Source organism: Caretta caretta, chromosome 8, assembly GCF_965140235.1.
Source record: "Caretta caretta isolate rCarCar2 chromosome 8, rCarCar1.hap1, whole genome shotgun sequence".
In the NCBI taxonomy this organism is placed as follows: Eukaryota; Metazoa; Chordata; order Testudines; family Cheloniidae; genus Caretta; species Caretta caretta.
Genome location: NC_134213.1, coordinates 28,284,546 through 28,306,325, shown reverse-complemented (window position 1 = coordinate 28,306,325; position 21,780 = coordinate 28,284,546). Strand labels below are relative to the sequence as shown.

Here is a 21,780-nt window from a genome sequence, read left to right as displayed (position 1 = left end):
ACCCCACTTCCTGGACAAGGTTTGGTAAAAAGCCTCACCAATTTGCCTAGGTGACTACAGACCCAGACCCTTGGATCTTAAGAACAATGAACAATCCTCCCAACACTTGCACCCCCCCCCCTTTCCTGGGAAATGTTGGATAAAAAGCCTCACCAATTTGCATAGGTGACCACAGACCCAAACCCTTGGATCTGAGAACAATGAAAAAGCATTCAGTTTTCTTACAAGAAGACTTTTAATAAAAATAGAAGTAAATAGAAATAAAGAAATCCCCCCTGTAAAATCAGGATGGCAGATATCTTACAGGGTAATTAGATTCAAAAACATAGAGAACCCCTCTAGGCAAAACCTTAAGTTACAAAAAAGATACACAGACAGAAATAGTTATTCTATTCAGCACAATCCTTTTCTCAGCCATTTAAAGAAATCATAATCTAACACATACCTAGCTAGATTACTTACTAAAAGTTCTAAGACTCCATTCCTGGTCTATCCCCGACAAAGTCTAGCATATAGACAGACAGAGACCCTTTGTTTCTCTCCCTCCTCCCAGCTTTTGAAAGTATCTTGTCTCCTTATTGGTCATTTTGGTCAGGTGCCAGCGAGGTTACCTTTAGCTTCTTAACCCTTTACAGGTGAGAGGAGCTTTCCCCTGGCCAGGAGGGATTTCAAAGGGGTTTACCCTTCCCTTTATATTTATGACAAAGTTGTTGGCAGAAATTGTATGTCATATATGGATCAGCCTATGCATTGCCAAACAAGTTCATTGACAATCATTCTAATGTCCCAACCTAGCATGCATTTTACAACGTATGATTACTGTGTCAACTCAGACGATGACAGTGAAAAGAGAAAGGACCAGAGAAATAATATCCTCTAAGTTCAAGTAAAAACATCTGATCAACCAGACATATTAATCATTTAATCCAGGTAGGTATGCTAACGTGGAAGTACATTGGTTTTGGGAAAAGAAGGCATCTTTAATACTGCAAAACAGCTAAATACTCCTAACAGCATAACTGACCCATTATCATAAATGAGTGCTGTGATGTTATGGTGGTATAGATTCTGATCTTTATTGTACAGTAAACAGAACTGTAGATGAAGGTGGAAATTATTGTATATTTTCTGAAGTGCTCGTTATATGTGCACCTAATCTTGCAGTCCCTCCATATACGAATGTAACTCCTTCTTAAATAAATGGGATTGTGCTTGTGTAAAGGCTGAAGGATCAGGCCTCAAAATATATTTTCAATCTCAGTCAATTATGTGTGCATTTATCTTTCTTCTATATCACCACTGACTTCCATCTAGAGGAAGAATAAAAGCAACTACTTCTAACATGTTAAGATTAGAATGTGTGCAACTTACTACCAATTCAGCAAAGCACTTAACCATTTTTAAATTTAAGCATGTAAGTACCCGACTCCTATTCAGTAAATCACTTAAATATGTGCTCAACTTCAAGTATTTGCTTAAGAACTTTGCTGAAACCACAGCTTATTTTCTTCAGATCAGAATTCCTGAGAATCAAGAAAGAAGCAAGAAGGGATATGATCTTTTCAACCTCCTCTGATTGATATAGCCTTCTGCCACCGTAGGCAGAAGCCTTTACGTGAACGACTCCAATCCACCTTCTTTATATTTTCCCGCACCGTTCTCCTCTGGACTCTGTATTTTCAAATTGTGAAGCTTAAATCAACCAACTTCCTCATCATCACTGAAGCCCTGGACTGCCTGACTCTTCACAGCCTGATGAGAAGATGAGGAGTACTTGTGGCACCTTAGAGACTAACCAATTTATTTGAGCATGAGCTTTCGTGAGCTACAGCTCACTTCATCAGATGTTTACCATTTTACCATTTTACCATTTTAGCTAAGCTATTACCAGCAGGACAGTGGGGTGGGAGGAGGTATTGTTTCATATTCTCTGTGTGTATATAAAGTCTGCTGCAGTTTCCACGGTAAACATCTGATGAAGTGAGCTGTAGCTCACGAAAGCTCATGCTCAAATAAATTGGTTAGTCTCTAAGGTGCCACAAGTACTCCTTTTCTTTTTGCGAATACAGACTAACACGGCTGTTCCTCTGAAACCTGATGAGAAGATGGTTTCCCAACAGCTTATTTTCCTTGTTTTAGTTAGCTCAATGACAAATCTGAAGGCACCTATGGGAGCGTTAAAAGGTAATTACACCTTAGAAATCAGAAGTCCTGTACACTTTTTAGAATTTGTCTTGAGTAGAACTCAAAGGTTTATTGTTGGAAGGTGTTAGCTAATATGTTCTGAAAAAAACTCTAGTGTAGACAAGTCAGTGCAAACTTAATGCATGTTAAGCATTAATGGATGCTCAATTTGAAGCTTTCTGGGAACCTACCCACTCGTGTGGGGTGTTAATTTTTTTGGCATCATAATCTTGGAGAAAAATTGTTCATTTATTATTAGCCCTGTAAAGACCTAGTCCCCTTCACGTATTTAAAATAATTAAAAGCAAAGTTACAGCTGTGCTTCTTGTCAACAAGGTCCTGCTTCATTAAACAGAGAGAGATTTATTACATCCACTAGTACAATTAAAATAGTGTAAAGATCTGCAATTAGTTAAAGACTGAGTAGCTATTCATCACGTAGGGTTCAATCCTGAAGTCTTTACTTAGGTGAAATTCCTGTAGTCTTCAGTAGGATTACTGTTTGAAGAAGGACAGGATTTACTAAGGAACTAGCGTATAAAAATGTGGGCATCATTAATGTAACAAGCACTGGTTTTTGTTTTGTTTAATTTTTTTAATGGAATCTCATTGCTTAAGGGCACATGTCTAAGTATGAACACTCTAGCTCCAACACTGCAAACATTTATGCACGTGTTTAAGTTTACTAATCTGAATAGCAGCATGAGCTATTCATGGTAGTAAAGTTAAGCAGGTAAATATTTGCAGGATCAGGGCCTTAAGAAGAAAAAATAATTGTTTGTAGAGTTGAATTACAAGCACAGTGACAAGGAGATTAGAACCTCTCTCATCACAAACAAGTTATATCTATGGTTTTATCACTTCAGTTCAACCAATGCTAGTTTCAGGTATGCTATCAAATACTGACTCCCCTTTGAATTAAATGTATTTTATCTATATACAATAAAATAACATTGATATACAGTGTCTGACAAAAACCATTTTATCTACACATTTTGATAGACAGCAAATCAAAATAATTCAAAGAACAAAATGCACTTTGTGGAAGTAGCTTATTTCAGTCTGTAGGCTAAATGCATTCTGAAGAAGGATTACATTTTGTTTGGCAATTTATTTTATTGACAAAGCATATTTCATCAGATATTGCATCGCATTTTGTAGACAAATGCATGTTGTCAAACATTGTATTTCCTTTGGTGGATGAAAAGTACTTTTTTCAGGTTCCACATGACTCTGGGGAATGCAATGAATTCTACAAAACAGTATGTTATACGGATAAAATATTTTTATTATAATTTTATTAAAATGCTACAATGTATTTTAAGAGTCTGCCTGTGGAAATATATATATATATATATATATATATATATATATATATATATATATATATATATTATAAAGACTTTTGCATGGATATGACCTGATTGTGATTTCTCTCTTAAAATTTTCGCAATATTTTATCTTCAAAGGCTTCTACAGAGTTACTCCAAGTAAGATCACAATTGGGTCCTAAGTACATTAACTTCGAGGAAATATGGTGTTCTTACCCCTTAACACAAAACAGTGTTGAAGAGCAGTACTGCTATACAGCACATCAGATATTCCATGATCACTCTGGAGTGAGCAAATAATGTACGTGGACAAGAGAAGACTGAGGGGAAACATGGTAAAAGTTTCCAAGTACACAAAAGGTTGTTATAAAAAGGAGGGTGATGAATTGTTCTTAACCACTGAAGGCAAGGCAAGAAATAATGGGCTTAAATTGCAGTAAGGGAGATTTAGGTTACACTTTAGGAAGAACTTCCTAATTGTAAGGGTAGTTAAGCACCGGAACAAATTACCTAGGGAGGTTGTGGATTCTCTGTCATTGGAGATTTTTAAGAACAGGTTAGACAAACACCTGTCAGGGATGGCCTAGATAATACTTACTCCTGCTTCAGTGCAGGGGTCTGGAATAGATAACTTACTGAGGTCCCTTCTAGTCCTGCATTTCTATGAAAGAGGATAGGGGTTAACAGTCAATTAATTATGTCCCAGGTGCAATAGATGTATCTACTTAGTTGCTTCTCAGCCAGACGGGGGAACTAGAAGACATTGGATGATAACTTTGTGGACACCAGGGACCCTTAAAAGTGGAAAGAGGTCAGTGTGAAGAGAGGACCCACAGTATAGGAACCTGAGTCAGAGTCTGCAACAGAGCAAAGACCTCAAAGAGACTCATTCTGAGGGGCTGAAGCTGGGGGACAAGCTCCAGAGCTGGGGAAGAGAACTCAGGAGTAGCTGAAGAAGGAGACAGAACATCAGCCCAGAGGAAGGTAGATTTATTGAGAGACTCTGCTTACTAGTTTGAGCTTTTGTTACCCTGAAGCGGGTTGGACTTAGATGCTTCTCAGCTGCAAGGCTAAATAGTGCACAGAGACAATGACCTGCAAATAGTGTTAGAGACACAGAGTCCTGCAATATCACACCCTGATGCAAGGGAGTGCTCTCATGGTGAGTGTGCACTGTAACAGTACAGAAAGATGCTAAAACAAATTGTGGCTGCAACTGCCCTAAATATATGAAAGCTATACATATGGCTTGATTCAGCATCATTTAAATTCAATGGGAATTCTGCCAATGACTTTGGTGGGTCAGGATCAAGGCCACATTCTATATCTATGTTCTGTTTTAAAGTGAATTTAGTGTTCACGAAGGGTCGCGGATTATCTTAAATTTCTCTAGTTGCCAGAAGAATAAGTAGAGCACAAGTTTCCCCACAGTGAACTGCCAATGCACCATAAACTTCATGTGGAGGAACCAACTCTAGGGATGAGAGAGTAGTTCAAGTTTCAAGCCCAACAAGTTCCTGGCATCTCTGCCAAGGCTGCTAAAGAAATTGCCAATTATTGTCAATTGTGGTGTGCACTCCTAGTTCACTAAGAACTGCATCCACTAACTCATTTTAAGTAGGACACCAAAGAGCCTTCCAATGACACTAGCAACCTGGACCAGTAACTTAAGTTAGTATCTTTGATCTGCTTTTCTCCTGACTAGAGAGGTCATCCTCCTTACAATTGCATTATTTTTACAGTGGTGTAATTCTAATGATCTTGGTAAAGTTACTCCCAATTTACCCTGGGTGTAATGAAAGTAAAATCTGACCAATACAATTTTAAAATAATGCAATATCAAAAACATGCATTTCCAGACTTTTAGAATGACTTTCATTGCAAAATAGCCAAACTAATTTTAATTTCTATCTTTCTGGAATACTTTTGTAGGTATGTAGGATTTGGTGTCACTTTATCTTATTTAGATCCTGTCCTCCTAGCTGTGATTCAAATTCTGGCTCATCAAGGTGTTCAAAATTTGTCTGAAAATAGCCTGAATTAATTCCCTAGGCACAGAGTTATTAAACAAATATCTGAGGAGATCACTTCCTCCATTAGTTTGTGGTTAAAATGAGATGCTTTATTGGGCAGACTCTTTGCAGCCTCAGAGTACTTTACATGAGCTTCAGAGATGCTCTATTGTACTCCAGCAGGTAACAGACCTAAGGTGCTGATCAATAGAGCACAGCAGTGTTGATGACTCCCCCATACTGGCAGAATTCTCAGCTGAGGAGACCCACAGAGTTTACAGGCCCAAAGCATCAGCAGAGGAATGCAAAGTGGCTGTATCCGGAGATGGAATCTGGCCTTTCATCTTTATTTTAACTAATATTTTTAAAGAACCTTATAGTTACAAAGAAGGAAAACATATGCCTATGCAACTCCAGAGCCACATTTCAAACTGGCTTAGAAAGCAGTTAGCACATTTGCCTTTACAAGAAGAGATATACAGGACTGGAGAGAAGTGAAAAGGAGTCATGTTTTGTAAGAAAAGGTAGCTACAAAGATGAGAGTAGGAAACTAGAGCAATAGCACAAATACACAGTGCATGAGCCATCTCCCAATCATTTTTCTAAAATCATCAGTGTTGTGGATATCAAATCCAGGAAGCTTTCGAATCTAATTCTATGTTAAAACATATATTTTTAAAATCTATACACTGCTTTGAACAAATTTTAGATTAACCCTAATTGTATATTGCTTCCTATCTAAGATCAGTACATAAACCTTATAAAATTAGATTAGAATTAAACCATTAAAATTAGACTATATCTACACTAAAATTCAATGAACTGATGGAGATTAATTATTATGTACAAAAATGTACTCATGAAGAGAACAACAATTTTTAATTTTTCAATTTTAAGTTAACAATTTAGACAAAGGATTCAAAGCATCAGAGGAGTGATGTTCTGAAACAGCCTTCCAAGGGGAGTAGTGGGAGCAAAATACGTAACTGTCTTCAAGAATTAGCTTTATAAGTTTATGAAGGGGATAGTTTGAGACTGCCTAAAATGGCATGTAGCTTGCCAGTAGCAAATACCTCCAATGGCCAGTTATGGGGAGGGCTCTGAGTTACTACATAGAGTTCTTTCCCAGGTGTATGGATGGTGGGTCTTGTCAACATGCTCAGCGTCTAACTGATCACCCTATTTGTGGTTGGGAAAGAATTTCCCCCCAGGTCAGACTGGCAGAGACCCTGGGGGTTTTTCGCCTTCCTCTGCAGTATGAGGTATGGGTCACTTGCAGGTTTAAAACTAATGTTATTAGTGGATTCTCTGTAACTTGAAGGCTTTAAATCATGATCTGAGTGACTTAAGTAACTCAGTCAGAAGTTAGGGGTCTATTACTGGAGTGGGCGGGTGAGGTGCTGTGGCCTGCAATATGCAGGAGGTAAGATTATATGATCATGATGGTCCCTTCTAGCCTTAAAGTTTATGAGCACAGTCCTGAATAGAAGGTGGCGTGCAGAAGACACTCCCTTCCAAAACTCTGAGCTGCATAGGAGTGTAATGCAGGCTGCTCCTCCAGCCTATTCTGCTGGCCACTTTAAAGGACAAGAGCTAAGACCCCAGTTCCTGCCCACCATGGCTGCTCCTTCAGAGCAATCTGTTCCACCAGGGAAGGAGTCATCTCTCTGAATGGACCATGATTGTCCCTCACTCTGCACGCAGAGGGTTGTTTGGGACAGCTCCTTGTACTCCCCAAGGCACTTACTTGCCCTAAGTAATTATGTTTATAGCGTGAGAGAGAGATCAAAGTGAGGGAAGGATGGAAATATGGGAGCTTAATGTGCTCCCCTCCTCTCTGTAGTCTTTTTTTGGCTGTAAATCTGCTGGTCACTTGGGTAAGATTTGGGTCAAGACCAAGGGCCCTGTTTCTCCCTGATGCACACACTCAATTACTGATACTATTAAAGAGAGTTACATAGCAGCTCTGGTGACAGAGAAGGTGACTGATGTCCTGCAAAGGAGTCCAAGAAAATATTAAACTATGGGGCTCTCATTGTACAGATGTGCTGAAAGAGGGAAAGGAAGGAACGGAAACCAAACCAAATAAAATACAACACTAGAGGCATTAATTGTAAGACAATTATGGAAAAAATATATTTTTAAAAAGTGCAGGATCTGAGCTCCAAATGAAGGTTGTACACAAATACTGCAGCAGTCTATATGTTAGAAAATATTTGCTTGAGAAGTGCCTCAGTTTCCTTATATCAGAAACTCCTTTAAGGCAGAGGTACCCTCCCCCTGATTGTTCTCTGTTCACACCCACAAATCCTGAGAAATTCCAATGAAGTCAGTGTAGTTACAGGAGTATGAAAGTGGTGTAAATGAAGAGAGAACCAATCCCTATATCTTTTATTCAAATGCACTTATAAATATGTATTTATATATTAAAAGTTTATTCTAAGAAAATATCACAAATCCCCTAAACGTTAAGTTAAAATGAGTTTCCTAAATATACATACAGGTTTTTTTCCGAAATCCCCAATATAACTGCCAAATAATGGCATCTATTTTGACATAAACAGTAGCAAACAAAGTTACTGATGAGGATTAAGGTAATCTTGTTGACATTCCTTTGAAGTAACTACTGTCACTGAAATCTCTGTAGTGCCAGGAGCTAGGTATTCACATTCAAGTCTCTACAGATACGGTTACGCACTTTACACTAATTGTCAAGTGTGTGTAGGTAGGCAGTCATCCATCCACAGATTCAAAGAGAGTCAGTGAGGGCACTGGTTGTGGTGCTGGAGGCACCGGTCCTCCCTAGTTAACTCTCAAAAGGTAAGTCCCTGCTCCCTGTCAAGCTTTTCAGATCCTGGAGAATGTTATCCTTGATTGCATTCTAAATTTCTGTGTTACACAAGCCAATTTTATATGCTATAGGAATTCTAAACAATATGGGACAAATAGGCTGGTATTCAGTGTAAAGCTGCTGTAAAGCCAAATGACGGCATTAAATCACTTTACCAAAAGCTCTAGTAGGGATGAAAAAAATCTATCACGATATGTGGAAGCAAGCTACTATAAAATAAACAAGTGTCTGTTTTAAATTAATTAGGTTTTGTCTTTTTCAGACATATTACAAAAGTAATCCAAATGTATTCATTTCTCTATTTTTAAGGCATACTAATGGCCAATGTACCCTCTACTTTCAACATAAAGAATGATTAGTTACAAAGCAATCTGCAAAATCACAGTGTCTCTAAAATAAATAAGAAATAGTAAAGATCACTTTTTTTATGTGCGTCACATAGTAAATTACACAATAACTCACCGGTGATATTTTATATCTCAGCTAACCAACATGGATAACTAGATACACATCAATTAAAAGATCTTTGTCAATTTTTGCATGCTTCATTATTACACTAAGGGGCCTTGGCAACAATTAAAGTACCCAATTCATAGAAATTGCCTTTATTATTTTTGAAGCAGCTACTTTCTTTGGATGTAATGACTAAGAGAATAGAAACAGATGTCTCTGTTGCTAAGGAGATTGAGTTAAAAAACAAACTACTGAGATAAGGCAAATATGCAACTTCCACATTTAAAAAGGGAAAATTCATTTGACTGAGCATGAACTACTTAAAAAATAACCAGCAGTAGTTCAGTTACTGCATAGCAAAACATTGGATCAATTTTTGTTTTATAGTTTTTCTACTACAGTGTAATCTTCAATATTTATCCTAAGACGCTTTAACTAAAGATAATGCATATATACATATTGTAGAACTGATATGCCCTGAATGGCTGCAGATGCTGATTGTCAAAGGAGGACAACTCTGTAACATGCTAAATAGCTGGTAAAGTCAGGAAAACCACAATAGTCTGTGTGAGCAAAATGAGTAATCTGACATTAAACTTCCAGCTCTTATTCCAAACATTACACATACCAGTTATGCTGCAACTAATTCCAAACAAGAACAATTTAAAAGATGCACACTTCTACAGCAAAGAACTATCTCGAACATCAAGTACTGTAATATATAAATAAAGTACCCATCTACTGTAAATCTAAGTACCTCCATTGACTCCAAAATGCAGCTGAGGATTTGGTCACTTTTGCATATTATACGTACATAACTCCAGCAGAAAGTTCATACTTTAAATAGATTAGTAATGGGGAAATAAGGAGACCCTGATGGGATCATCTCCTGTCACTTTATTTTTCAGCTTTTTCATTGCAGCCTGTACTCCTGACATCTCTATTGGACTGATGTTAATGTCAAGCTGATCAGGTTCACATGTTTAGTCAGAAACTGGTGCTGAAATAGTGTTGGGTCTATTGGGGACTTTTATGAAAAGCTCTTCCCATCTGTTTTTCCGTTCTACCTCAGTTATAAACATTTTTTTATATTTTTTTATGTTTTATCTTTGCTTTTTATTGGTCTGTGTCCTCTGTTGAAACGTCCACAAGGGACTTTAGTCACTTGGTAATGGCTCTGTAGTTTTCTAGCAAAGCAGCAGCTTCATCTTACACATACTTACAGTTGTTCTATGTCTTTGAGTTGCTTTTCACTGCCTTGTCTGCTTTCTTATACTCCTACAGTGTCTTTTCCAATAGTTCATTGGTCTTAGCATTCAGGAGTTTGCTTTTCAGTACTTTTCTTTCCTCAGTGAGATGCCACATCTCTTGGCTTATACAATTCTTGCTCTGTCTGTGACGATGTCCAGCTGCAGCTTGAATCACATTGAGCACTGCCCATTTTTCTTCAGGTCCAGTCTGTCTCTCACCTTCCTCTGTCTTTGGCAGTGCCTCAAGTCTGTTCCTTAGTTAAAGTTGGAATTTCTGGCAGTACTCTTTTGATTTCAGATTTATATTGCTGATTCTCTTTACCTCCTTCTACTGAAAGCTGATCTTTCTCAATTTTAATTTCAGTTTCGCAATGCAAATATTGTAGTCACTGCTAGCATCTGCTGTTTGATATGCCCTTACATCTTGGACAGACAAGTTGAATCTTGAGCTCATGCAGATGTTGTTGATCTGATGTTTCATTTTGCCACCTGGTGATTTCCGTGTTTCTTTTTGTACTTCTTTGTGAGGGAACAGGGTATGTGCAAGAACTAAGTTTGACAAAAAGCACAATTCAATGAGTTTGGCTCTCCTGGGGCTGAATCCAGCCTGTTCTTCTCTAAGCTTTGCATCCACTGCCTATTTCATCCTGTGTAGTATCACACTGCAGAAGGCTTTTCCTACAGCAGAGTCATGTAACTCCTCTCTAGTTGTTACAGTCAGTAATATCACCCTTTTGGGGTATTCTGACAATTATTCCATGTTTTCACTGTTCAGAAGAGAGTCTTTTTCCAAACTCATTGAATAGTTTAGTCTCACCTTTGCCTATGATTCTTATTTCTGTTTTAGGCCTAATCCTGGAAAACTTACTTACATAATTATTTCAAAGATTTAAATGGAAAAATTCACATGGTGAAAGTTAAGCAGATCCATGAGTGTTTGCAGGAAAGGAGCCTTACCATGTAAACAACTTGGTTCAGGGAAGTTGTCTTCGATGCTTTTTGTAAAGCATCACGTGCACTTAAGACACTACATTAACAATAACAGTAAAAGTCTTGGAAGTAATAAAATTAAGTTCCACTATTAACTAAATATGCATACTACCTTGAACATATATTAAAATGGACAATGCCATCAAGGTAAAGTGAAATCTCCTACCCACACACTCAAAAATACTGTGCCCTTTGACGTGTCAGCTATTTAAAATAAAAGCTCCAGTGGGCCCAAAACACAGGTTTGAAATACCCTATGCAACATTCTCCGTTGACAACTTTAATTCCAAAGGCAGAAAGAAGTCCACAGCAAAATTATTTGTTTTATGACTCATCCTGCTTCATATCCCTACTACAGTTGCAACATAGTTACACTGAGGCATAATCTCTTCACTCTCCAATGCCCCACTGACATGTTTGTCTACTGCATTATTAGCATCCTAAGAAGACTCCATATTAAAACTGAATTATTCTTAGAAGGTATCTCACTCGCCAGTAATACTTTCTTTCCTTTAGTCAATAACAGTCATCTCCAGGATGACATCTTAGCCTGCTTTCAGGCTTATTGTAACTGAATCACGTCCCAACTTCTGTTGCCAATATATATAGCTGTCAGATGGAGAACTGATGCTGGTGGTTCTTCCCTGATACACTGAAATGCTGATTAGGTATGAACATTTAGATTTCTGACTGTGATGGCCATGTATCTTCCCCCTTCTGCAAAACCTGCAGCCACCTTTGGAAAAGATCTATCAAAACTTCCAATTTAGCATATCCACCAGCAGTTTGATAACTCTGGACAGATTCAGTGCTGAAATAGGCTTTACCTTTGCAACTGTATTTATAACTGATCTGTAAAGACCAGTTAGCTGTTATGTTGTAAAAATGTGACCGAAAATAAAGGTGGCATCTTTGACGAAGGGACTTGTTCAAATAGTGAGTTCCTTCTCTCCATTTAAAAAATAAAATCAGTAATATTTTATCAGTAGATATACAAAAGGAAGGTGTTCATTAGATGATTCAAACAGCTGGATCTTTGGTGTCCTTCTGATTACCTTAGAGTGAATAAATTTGAGCTCCAATTATACCCATTAACTGCTTACATGTTTATCCTATTCCGAGGCACACTTTTATCAAGTAATCTACTGACATATATTGTCTGTCTGAATTTTGAGTCTCATAGCATATGAAAGCAGATTAGTATTCCAAGGCACACTACTGGGTGCAACCCTTCTCCTTTTTACTTTGAAATAATTCAATTCAGGATAAGCTCTGAAACTCGAAGGGGTCAGTCCTGTAGTTAACTCCACTGAAGTGACTACAAGTGCTGTTCAAGTTTTGCTGACCCTTCAGGATCAGTCCCACAAAAACTATATTTGCCATAAGTTTTTGCTTCATATTTTTAGAACAAGTTGTTATAATGAGGTAAATCACAAATAAAGGACATTTTTAACACTAGTGGTAAAACTGGGATATTGCTTTTCTTCATCCGGATGAAGTTTATTCAATAAAACTTGGATCAGATCTCATAGAAGCTCACAGAGAGTGTCATTTGCCAAGATTTACAATGTTCATATTTTGGTTTTCCCAGGACAACCAATATTTGCCATTCCAAATTTTCTAATCTAGATTCTGACCACCCAGGTCACTCTTTAAAATGTTGCTTTGTACCTTTCCTAATGTATTTTCAACATTACTTACATTCTAGAACACACAGTAAAGCTGAAACATTTTTTCCTCTAATATTTTCTTCACCTTAATTACCCATTAGATAATCCACAGATAGAACTATAAGGATGAGTGCTGTTTTCAATTGTGACATATAGGACAAGATACGTTTAGTTAGATAACTCAAAGATCAAGATTGGAATCTCTCTTTATACATCATTGTACGCAATGCTGATGTACCCATGCTGGTCCCAGAATATCAGGAAAACAAGCTGGGTAAAGTAGTTAATTCCATAAAAGATATTATCTCACCCACCTAGTCTCTTTATACATCAGCCATTCTTGCACAGATAGTTTGTGTCTCACTAAAGACTAAGAAAAGTATATGAATTATAAATATTTTCAGCACAGAATGTAGAAATTTTGGTTCTAGTTCTAAAAATAATCTTGATTGAAAAAGTTAAAGGCAATCTGCACTTTTTTATCAACATTTAACCTTGTTCCTTCTACAACAATCAGCCAAATTTTTCTAAAACTTTTCTACAATCTATTCAGTTTTTCTCCATGTTGAATGACACTCTACCTGTATGACTTCTCATGATGACCTTTATCAACTAAAATGCTATATTAATACATTTGATTTGAAAATCTTTATATCTTTTGTATACTTTTCGTTTTCCTTCACAGCTTTCAAATGCTTAGGACAACTGATTTCTGGAGTAAGTCCATGAAAGATGTTAGGAGATTTGGCTGACCTCTTCTTTACCACCCTCGAGCTACTGTACTGGTTGAATTCTGTAATCTTTCATAAATCTCTTGGAGTCCTATGAAACATTTTTTTAAAAGAATTCTCTCTTAGCTATGCAGGTAGGACATGAGACCAGTTGGGTTTCATCCACGTCCTTCAATTCAGATCCTACCTTACTAAACGCAGTTGCAAAATGGTTTATCTTATTTCTGCCAATTTGGCAGAGTTCAGCCAAGTCTATGAATGCACAAACTGCTATGTTCAGATGGGACAACATTAGTTGGCAGGAGAAACACAATTCTTCCCAGTAACATCAAAATCACCAACATCAAAGAAGACTGGAGTACAAAAGTTAAGGTCCCATATCTTTAATGTTAACACTTACAGAAATAAGTTGATTCATTCAAATATAGTTTAGGGAACTATGCTTTTCAAAATATCTGATCCCTCTGGATAGCTGTCCTAATTCTAGACTGGTCTAGATTATTCACATCATGGCTCATTGTAACTGCATATTTATTCTTGTTCTTCTGCCCTACTCTATGGATGCTAGAAAATTACATAAAGTGCTGTTTTATTAAGGCCAATGTTATATTTATTCAGTACTCCATCAAAATAAATTTGCACTTATATTGCAAATTATCAGGGATGACTGCAAGAAAAAGTGATAAATGCATGGGAGAATAATATTCAAACAACTTTGGACAACTTTATAATTAACAGTTTTAACTATTGCATAGAACAGAACTTTCCTTGCACCTACTGCTAAAATAGTAAATAAAGAAATAGACAATGAGGAGAAGTTATATTGGTTTTGTGATTCCAGTGCTCACAGAGCTGACAGCTTTTCAGTAGCTTCTAATTGTTATTTTTCAGTTTAAAAGCAAAAAATAGATAAAAATTTAAAAAATCCATTAAAAGTAATGAAATCATTTCTTAAAAAACGACTAACAGAAAACTTAAAAAAAAATGTATAGTGTTTGCATTTTTGAAAGATTAATGTTAGATATTTAGGGGATATATGTCAAAAAAGCCAACAAAAGACAAAGCCATACACCATGACAAAAGTAAGAACAAATAATATATTTTTTAAAATCAATACTACACCTCATCTTATACAAAGTAGGGGTAAAACACAATCATTTCAGAGTTCTCCACACACTTTGATGATAGAATCTTACATTCACTCTGCACAAATAAAAATATTACACAAAATATACAGCAGTGGAAAATCAAACCCTAAGTCTTAAAGTACCATGAGCATAGGGCTCCTTTCTCATGTAAAATAAATTAAAATATACATCTTACCAAATACAATCATGGTGTAACTCAACTGACGTCATTCTGTTGCAATATTATTAAAGTCAAGTGCCTACAGGATGCTTTACTTAACATTTAGCACAGAATAAATCAGAAAATATTAAACTGATTAAAAAATAAAATAAATAAAAAGTAGATGGATTGTACAACGACAAACATTGCAGACATGGCAGGGTCCAGAGAACTGGGGTTTTAGACATAAACTAAGAGAGACTATTCCTCTCTGACATACACTTTTGGGACCTGCCCTGACAGTTAGAACAAGGAAAAGACAGTGGGCAAAAACAAGGGACTCTAAAGAAGGTACGTGGCAGTGCAAGGAAGGAAAAACAGGGCCTTCTAAAGACCTCCCCTAAAATGATAAAACTGGAGCCTGAAAACTGCAACATGACATAATATGAAATTGGGAAGAAACGTTGAGAACAACTCAGGTATAAGGTTGAGACTCATCTGGAATATATAAAGAACAGAAAAAAAAAAAAAAAACAAGCTGTCCTGATTCAAGATAACAAGAGCAGAGGAGGGATGGAGGAATATAAAGTCCATGCATTTTGGCAAAAGGATTGGTGCTTAATCAGCCTGTTAGGGCAGCCACTGGAGGACTGAGTGTGAATTTAAGGCACAGATATAAAGAGATGACTTAGGAAAGCTATATTCTCCTTACACAAATTACACCGTGGAATTAAATCCAAGCATTGTTGGAGTGACTGGCAACTCCCATTGAAGAGATCCCTCAGAAACTGGGCAAACACATTCAGGCTGATATGAGGGTCAGCTGTCATTGGCAGCAACTCTCTTGCAATTTAGAAGGAAATAGCCTCAAAATGGTTTCAAGGAGCATTACCACTAGATATGGGAGCAAAGTGGAAACTGTCACTAAAAAAATCCTTGTACATTTGGTAGAGAAGATATTTGTGTTTTCTATTCCTCTTGAGCATCACTGAGGTCTAACCAGTCAACATTTCCATTAAACAACCTTTGCCTATGAGCAAGGATCTCCAAGCCTGCCTGGAAGAAAAATATCTCTTCCAGGATTTAGTTTATACCTACTTTGGGTTACTTCATATCAGTGCAAGGAAGCAGAAGATTATTAAAGAGTGTGGGGCACTAAAGTCAATCTCAGCTCAAACACATTTTTCTTAGCTTTCCATGATCCTTAGGATGACCAAATAAAATTCATATTTATATATGAAGGTGACAGGTGTGTTTATAAATATAATAAATAATTACTACAACAATACTTAGATTTGCAAAATACCAGATTTTCTTCTCTTTAAAAGGAGTTTGTTTTACATATATATTTTTAGTTTGTTTTCAGTTAGCTTTCACGTAATTTCTCTGTATTATATATATATCAACTTTTATATAAAAACAAATATAAATGTTGCAAATTTAGGAGCAGTGTAATCATAATTTCATAGCAGTGACCTTAATGATATAATAAATTGCAGGAAAATTAAGTTACCCAGTCAGGAAATAAGAAAGAAGTTGTCAGTTCGTAGTGCCAAGAAGTTGCATGGCTTGTGGGAAAGGAGCCACTGTAACAAATAGAATGCTGAAGAAGGGCTTGATTTTTCAGAAGCATTGAACCCTTCTAGTCCACTGAGACTTCAACTGGAGTCTAGTGCTCAGCACCTCTGAAAATCAGGCCCAAAAGGTATCTAGTGCCTGGTTTGAAAGATATTTATACAGCTGAAATTTAATACTAAACCAAATTCAATTAAATATTTTTAATAAAGGGGCCAAATCTAGCCATCCTTATTTAATCAGAACATGCACTGAATTCAATGGCAATTTGGCTTGAATAAGGATTGCCAGATATAGCTCAAAATTTGTATACAGTAGAATTAAGGACTGTGGAAGGGTACAGAGCTCAGAATGATTTATTTCATTTTAAATTTGTTTTAACTTTTCTAGGGGAATCATCAACTCAAGGGATTATATTTCCTTTCTCCTCTTGAGCCGCTCCTAAAAAGACAGCCTGCTTTTCTCTACTGGACATACTAGGGTAGTGTGCTAGAGTATATAATTATATGAATTCCCAGAGGGTATGTATAACATAATTAAATTATAGGGTGTCTTGTGAGCATTCTGGCTGGCAGTTGGAGGACCATGAAAGAACGAACAATTCACAGGATTTTTTCCCTCGTTTATCTTTCCTTTGCACTTTATATTATATGCAGATTTAAAACATTAGGAGTATGCAGTCAGCCAATTGCTTTGACTGGCTAAACAATCTTTACTGCTCTAGGATTCTGAATAAATGGTCCATCTTGAACAAGGAACCATTTCTTTTAACAACAACAACAACCAATTCCTAAAAGCCCCATTTGATACAGGTCTTTCTTTCAGGATAGGCAACTCAAACAAAAGCAAAATCCATGCAGGTAGAGAAAGGGCAGGCTTCTCTTTGTAAAGCATTCTGAAGTGGTTCAATTGGGCTGGAAGAGATTGAAGCAGATTTCTATAAAGGAAAATGCTAGGACAAATTGCTTTTCTCCTCAAAAAGCACTTTCCTGCAGAAATCTGGAAAGGCATTTTTAAAGCCTGCATTGAAGCACTTTGGTCAACAATACAAACAAAACCTGAATCAGAACACCACATAAAATTGTAACTATGATTCCACTCACCAAGGTGGTGGACCTTCAACACGCTATTCAACAGGCTTTGTAGGTGATGTCCACTCCACACAAACTGACAGAGCTCCAAATTTGTTTAGCAATAAAAAGCAAGAAGTAACTGTCTGGAAGAAAGAAAAATGTATAAAGTTCAGAGAAAAATCACAAAATACCATAAATATAGATTTAAAAAAATTCAGTGCCCGTAGCTTTCACAATCTGTTCCCTAAGCAAAGAAATAGAGATTTCCCATCCCTGCAGATCAGGTTTCTGCAATGAAACGTTAGATAGTTTAGGCCAGTGGATATTCTTTTGCTGCCCAGAACTACTAGACAAAGATACCAATCAGTGGTGTCCAAGATTGTTTTCTTACCCTGCACCCCTTTCTCTAAAAGAAGACTCCCACATTTTCTTCAGTTGGATTTTTCATTACCCTGAAACCACAATTTGGGGGGTGAGGTGGTAGAAGGAGTCATTTGGGCACAGTCATAACAGGTTTCTGCCTATCTGGCCAACGGATTGCTCTGTTAGGAGTCCAGTCAGAAGATGAAATGAAGAAAACACAGGAGCCAACCTGCAGTGGGAATGCAGATTTTCACTAATAAGAAAACAACTGGAAGCCAGTGACTGGTCATTCTGCCTAACGAGTTCAAACAGCAGAAGTCCAAAGAGTCTCAAATCAGTAAGAGCAGGAAAATAAACCACCATGGGCCATACTGAAGTCCATGGCAAAACTCCCATTGCTTTCATTGGGGCCAGGATTTCAGCTCATGTCTCTAAGTCTAACAAAGGAGTATTGTAACACAGGTACATATAGTATCATTATATAAAAGACACAGCTGTTTTCAATTGTTATGACTGCTGTCAAAAAGCAATGCTACATTAACATATTGTATAGTTAATATTGTCAGTTTACTTTTAATGAAACAAATGAAATTTGCTGCTGGTTAAAACAGAAGCTTTCTGATGTACCAGGCACTATTGAACAGGAGCTCACTGGAAATGTGCAGACACAATTGTATTTTAGGTCTATTGCTCTCCATAAAATATCAAATGATTACAGATTGCTTAGAGAGCAAACTATGGTTATACATTAATCCTACATGGAATCTTGGACGGTTTTAAGGTGCACTAATTACCTGATCACACCAAAGGATATTCTCAGAATGAGTATCACTGAAGCTGTGTTGGTCCCAGGATATTAGAGAGACAAGGTGGGTGAGGCAATATCTTTTATTGGTCCAATAAAAGATACCACTTTACCCACCTTGTCATTGTAAAAATGAATCTAATTCAGATGTGATATAAATGGTGGTTTAAGTTGGTGTGAGCATAAGTAGGTCTGAATAGGTGTAACTTCCATGCTGAGGGGGTGAAAGGGAAGTTTGTAACAAAAGCTAACAAGAGGTGGGTGTAAGAAGACAGATGAATAAGTAGGTGCCCTCAACCCCTGCCTTCTCTTATATTTTGTATATCATCCTGTTCAGTGCGATTCTGCTTATCCCTCATTCCACCTGTGTAAGTTACACTTAGTTTGCACAACCACTGAATGGCAAATCAGTGTCAATAATATCACTTAGGCCATGTCTACACTACGAAAGTACTCCAATGTTACAGAAGTCGATTTTTGGGAACGGATTGTATAAAGTCGAGTGCATCCGTCCACACTAAGCACATTAATTCGGCGGTGTGCGTTCACAGTACCGTGGCAAGCGTCGACATTCTGAGCAGTGCACTGTGGGTAGCTATCCCACAGTTCCCGCAGTCCCCGCTGCCCACTGAAATTCTGCGCTGAGCTCCCAATGCCTGATGGGGCCAAACATTTGTCACGGGTGGTTATCGGTAAATGTCGTCAGTCAACCCTCCCTCCCTCTGTGAAAGCAACAGCAGACAATCATTTCGCACCCTTTTCCTGGATTGTCCGAGCAGACGCCATAGCACAGCAAGCATGGAGCCCGTTCAACTCAGCACAGCAGTTATGACCATTGTAAACACCTCGCACATTATCGTGCAGTTTATGCAGAACCAGCACCTGAAAAAACAGGTGAGGAGGCAACGGCAGCGTGGTGAGGAGGACATGAACACAGATTTCTCTGAAACCGCGGTCCCCAGCAATTTGGAGATCATGGTGTTACTGGGGCAGGCTCATGCTGTGGAACACTGATTTTGGGTCTGGGAAACAAGCACAGAGTGGTGGGACCGCATAGTGTTGCAGGTTTGGGACGATTCCCAGTGGCTCCGAAACTTTCGCATGCGTAAGGGCACTTTCATGGAACTTTGTGACTTGCTTTCCCCTGCCCTGAAGCACAAGAATACCAAGATGAGAGCAGCCCTCACAGTTGAAAAGCAAGTGGGAATAGCCCTGCGGAAGCTTGCAACAGCAGACAGCTACCGGTCAGTTGGTAATCAATTTGGAGTGGGCAAATCTACTGTGGGGGTTGCTGTGATGCAAGTAGCCAACGCAATCACTGAGCTGCTGCTATCAAAGGTAGTGACTCTGGGAAATGTGCAGGTCATACTAGATGGCTTTGCTGCAATGGGATTCCCTAACTGTGGTGGGGCTATAGACGGAACGCATATCCCTATCTTGGGACCGGACCACCAGGGCAGCCTAAACTGCAAGGGGTACTTTTCAATGGTGCTGCAAGCACTGGTGGATCACAAGGGACATTTCACCAACATCAACGTGGGATGGCTGAGAAAGTTTCATGATGCTTGTGTCTTCAGGAACTCTGGTCTGTTTAAATGGCTGCATGAAGGGATTTACTTCTCAGACCAGAGAATGACTGTTGGGGACGTTGAAATGCCTATCGTTATCCTTGGGGACCCAGCCTACCCCTTAATGCCCTGGCTCATGAAGCCGTACACAGGCACCCTGGACAGTAGTAAGGAGCTGTTCAACTATAGGCTGAGCAAGTGCAGAATGGTGGTAGAGTGTGCATTTGGACGTTTAAAGGGTCGCTGGCGCAGTTTACTGACTCGGTCAGACCTCAGCGAGACCAATATTCCCATTGTTATTGCTGCTTGCTGTGTGCTCCACAATCTCTGTGAGAGTAAGGCGGAGACAATTATGTTGGGGTGGGAGGTTGAGGCAAATCACCTGGCCGCTGAATATGTGCAGCCAGACACCAGGGTGGTTAGAAGAGCACAGCAGGAAGCGCTGCACATCAGAGAAGATTTGAAAACCAGTTTCATGACTGGCCAAGGTACTGTGTGACACTTCTGTTTCTCCTTGATGAAAACCCGCCCCCTTGGTTGCCTCTAAATTTCCTGTAAGCCACCCACCCTCCCCCCTTCGATCACAGCTTGCTTGCAAAGGAAATAAAGTCACTATCGTTTGAAAAACATGTATTCTTTATTAATTGATTATAAAAATATGGCGATAACTCACAAGGTAGCCTGGGTGGGGTGTGGGAGGACAGTAAGAGGGAAGGAAAAGGACACTTTAAAACTTCTTGAATGACAGCCTTCTGTTGTTTGGGCTGTCCACGGGGGTGGAATGGTTGGGTGCCCAGGAGCCTCCCCCCCAGCATTCTTGGGCGTCTGGGTGAGGAGGCTATGGAACTTGGGGAGGAGGGAGGGCGCTTAAACAGGGGCTGCAGCGGCAGTCTGTGATCCTGCTGCCATTCATGAACCTTCACAAGATGCCGGAGCATGTCTGTTTGATCCTGCAGCAGCCCCAGCATTGCCTCATGCCTCCTGCCTCCTCTGATCTTCCTGCCACCACCTCTCCTCACGTTCATCAGCCACTTTCCTGTACTCTCCTACTGTGTCCCTCCACACATTCTGCTGAGCTCTGTCAGTGCCGGACGACTGCATGAGCTCAGAGAACATTTCATCGCGCATGCATTTTTTTGCCACCTTATCTGAGATAGACTTTGGGACGGAGGAGGAAGGCTTGAAACATTTGCAGCTGCTGGAGGAAAAAAAGGGAGTGAAATATTTAAAAAGATACATTTTACAGAACAATGGCTATATTCTTTCATGGTGAACACCACTATTCACATTACATAGCACATGTGATTTTGGTACAAGGTAACATTTTGCATCTTATATTGAGTGCCTGCGGCTTTGGTGTTAGAGATCACACACACAGTGATGGGCAACAGAATTCGGCTTGCAAGCGGCCATGGTAAGCCATAGTCTTTCGGCTTCTGCAACCTTCATAACAGCAACGCCCTCCTCTCCCATACCAAGTAAAGCACGTTGAGTTGGCCATTTAGTGCTGCGGTTTTCCTGTTAACGTACAGCAGCAGAAACCAAACTAACCCCTCCCCCCCACCATCCAATTCTCTGGGATGATCACTTTACCCCTCCCCCCACCACATGGCTGGTATCAGGGAAGATTCCTGCTA

The 21,780-nt window shown here is 38.7% G+C and overlaps 1 protein-coding gene across 2 annotated transcripts in view; it reads right to left on the bottom strand.

The window, feature by feature from the left end:
• TENM2 (teneurin transmembrane protein 2) overlaps nucleotides 1-21,780 on the bottom strand; it is a 2,093,216-nt gene that overhangs the window by 979,299 nt on the left and 1,092,137 nt on the right. For both annotated transcript variants that reach the window (XM_048860042.2, XM_048860041.2), the window contains one exon: nucleotides 17,438-17,550. The gene's annotated coding sequence lies outside the window, so the exon portion shown is untranslated. The remainder of the gene's footprint in view (nucleotides 1-17,437; nucleotides 17,551-21,780) is intronic.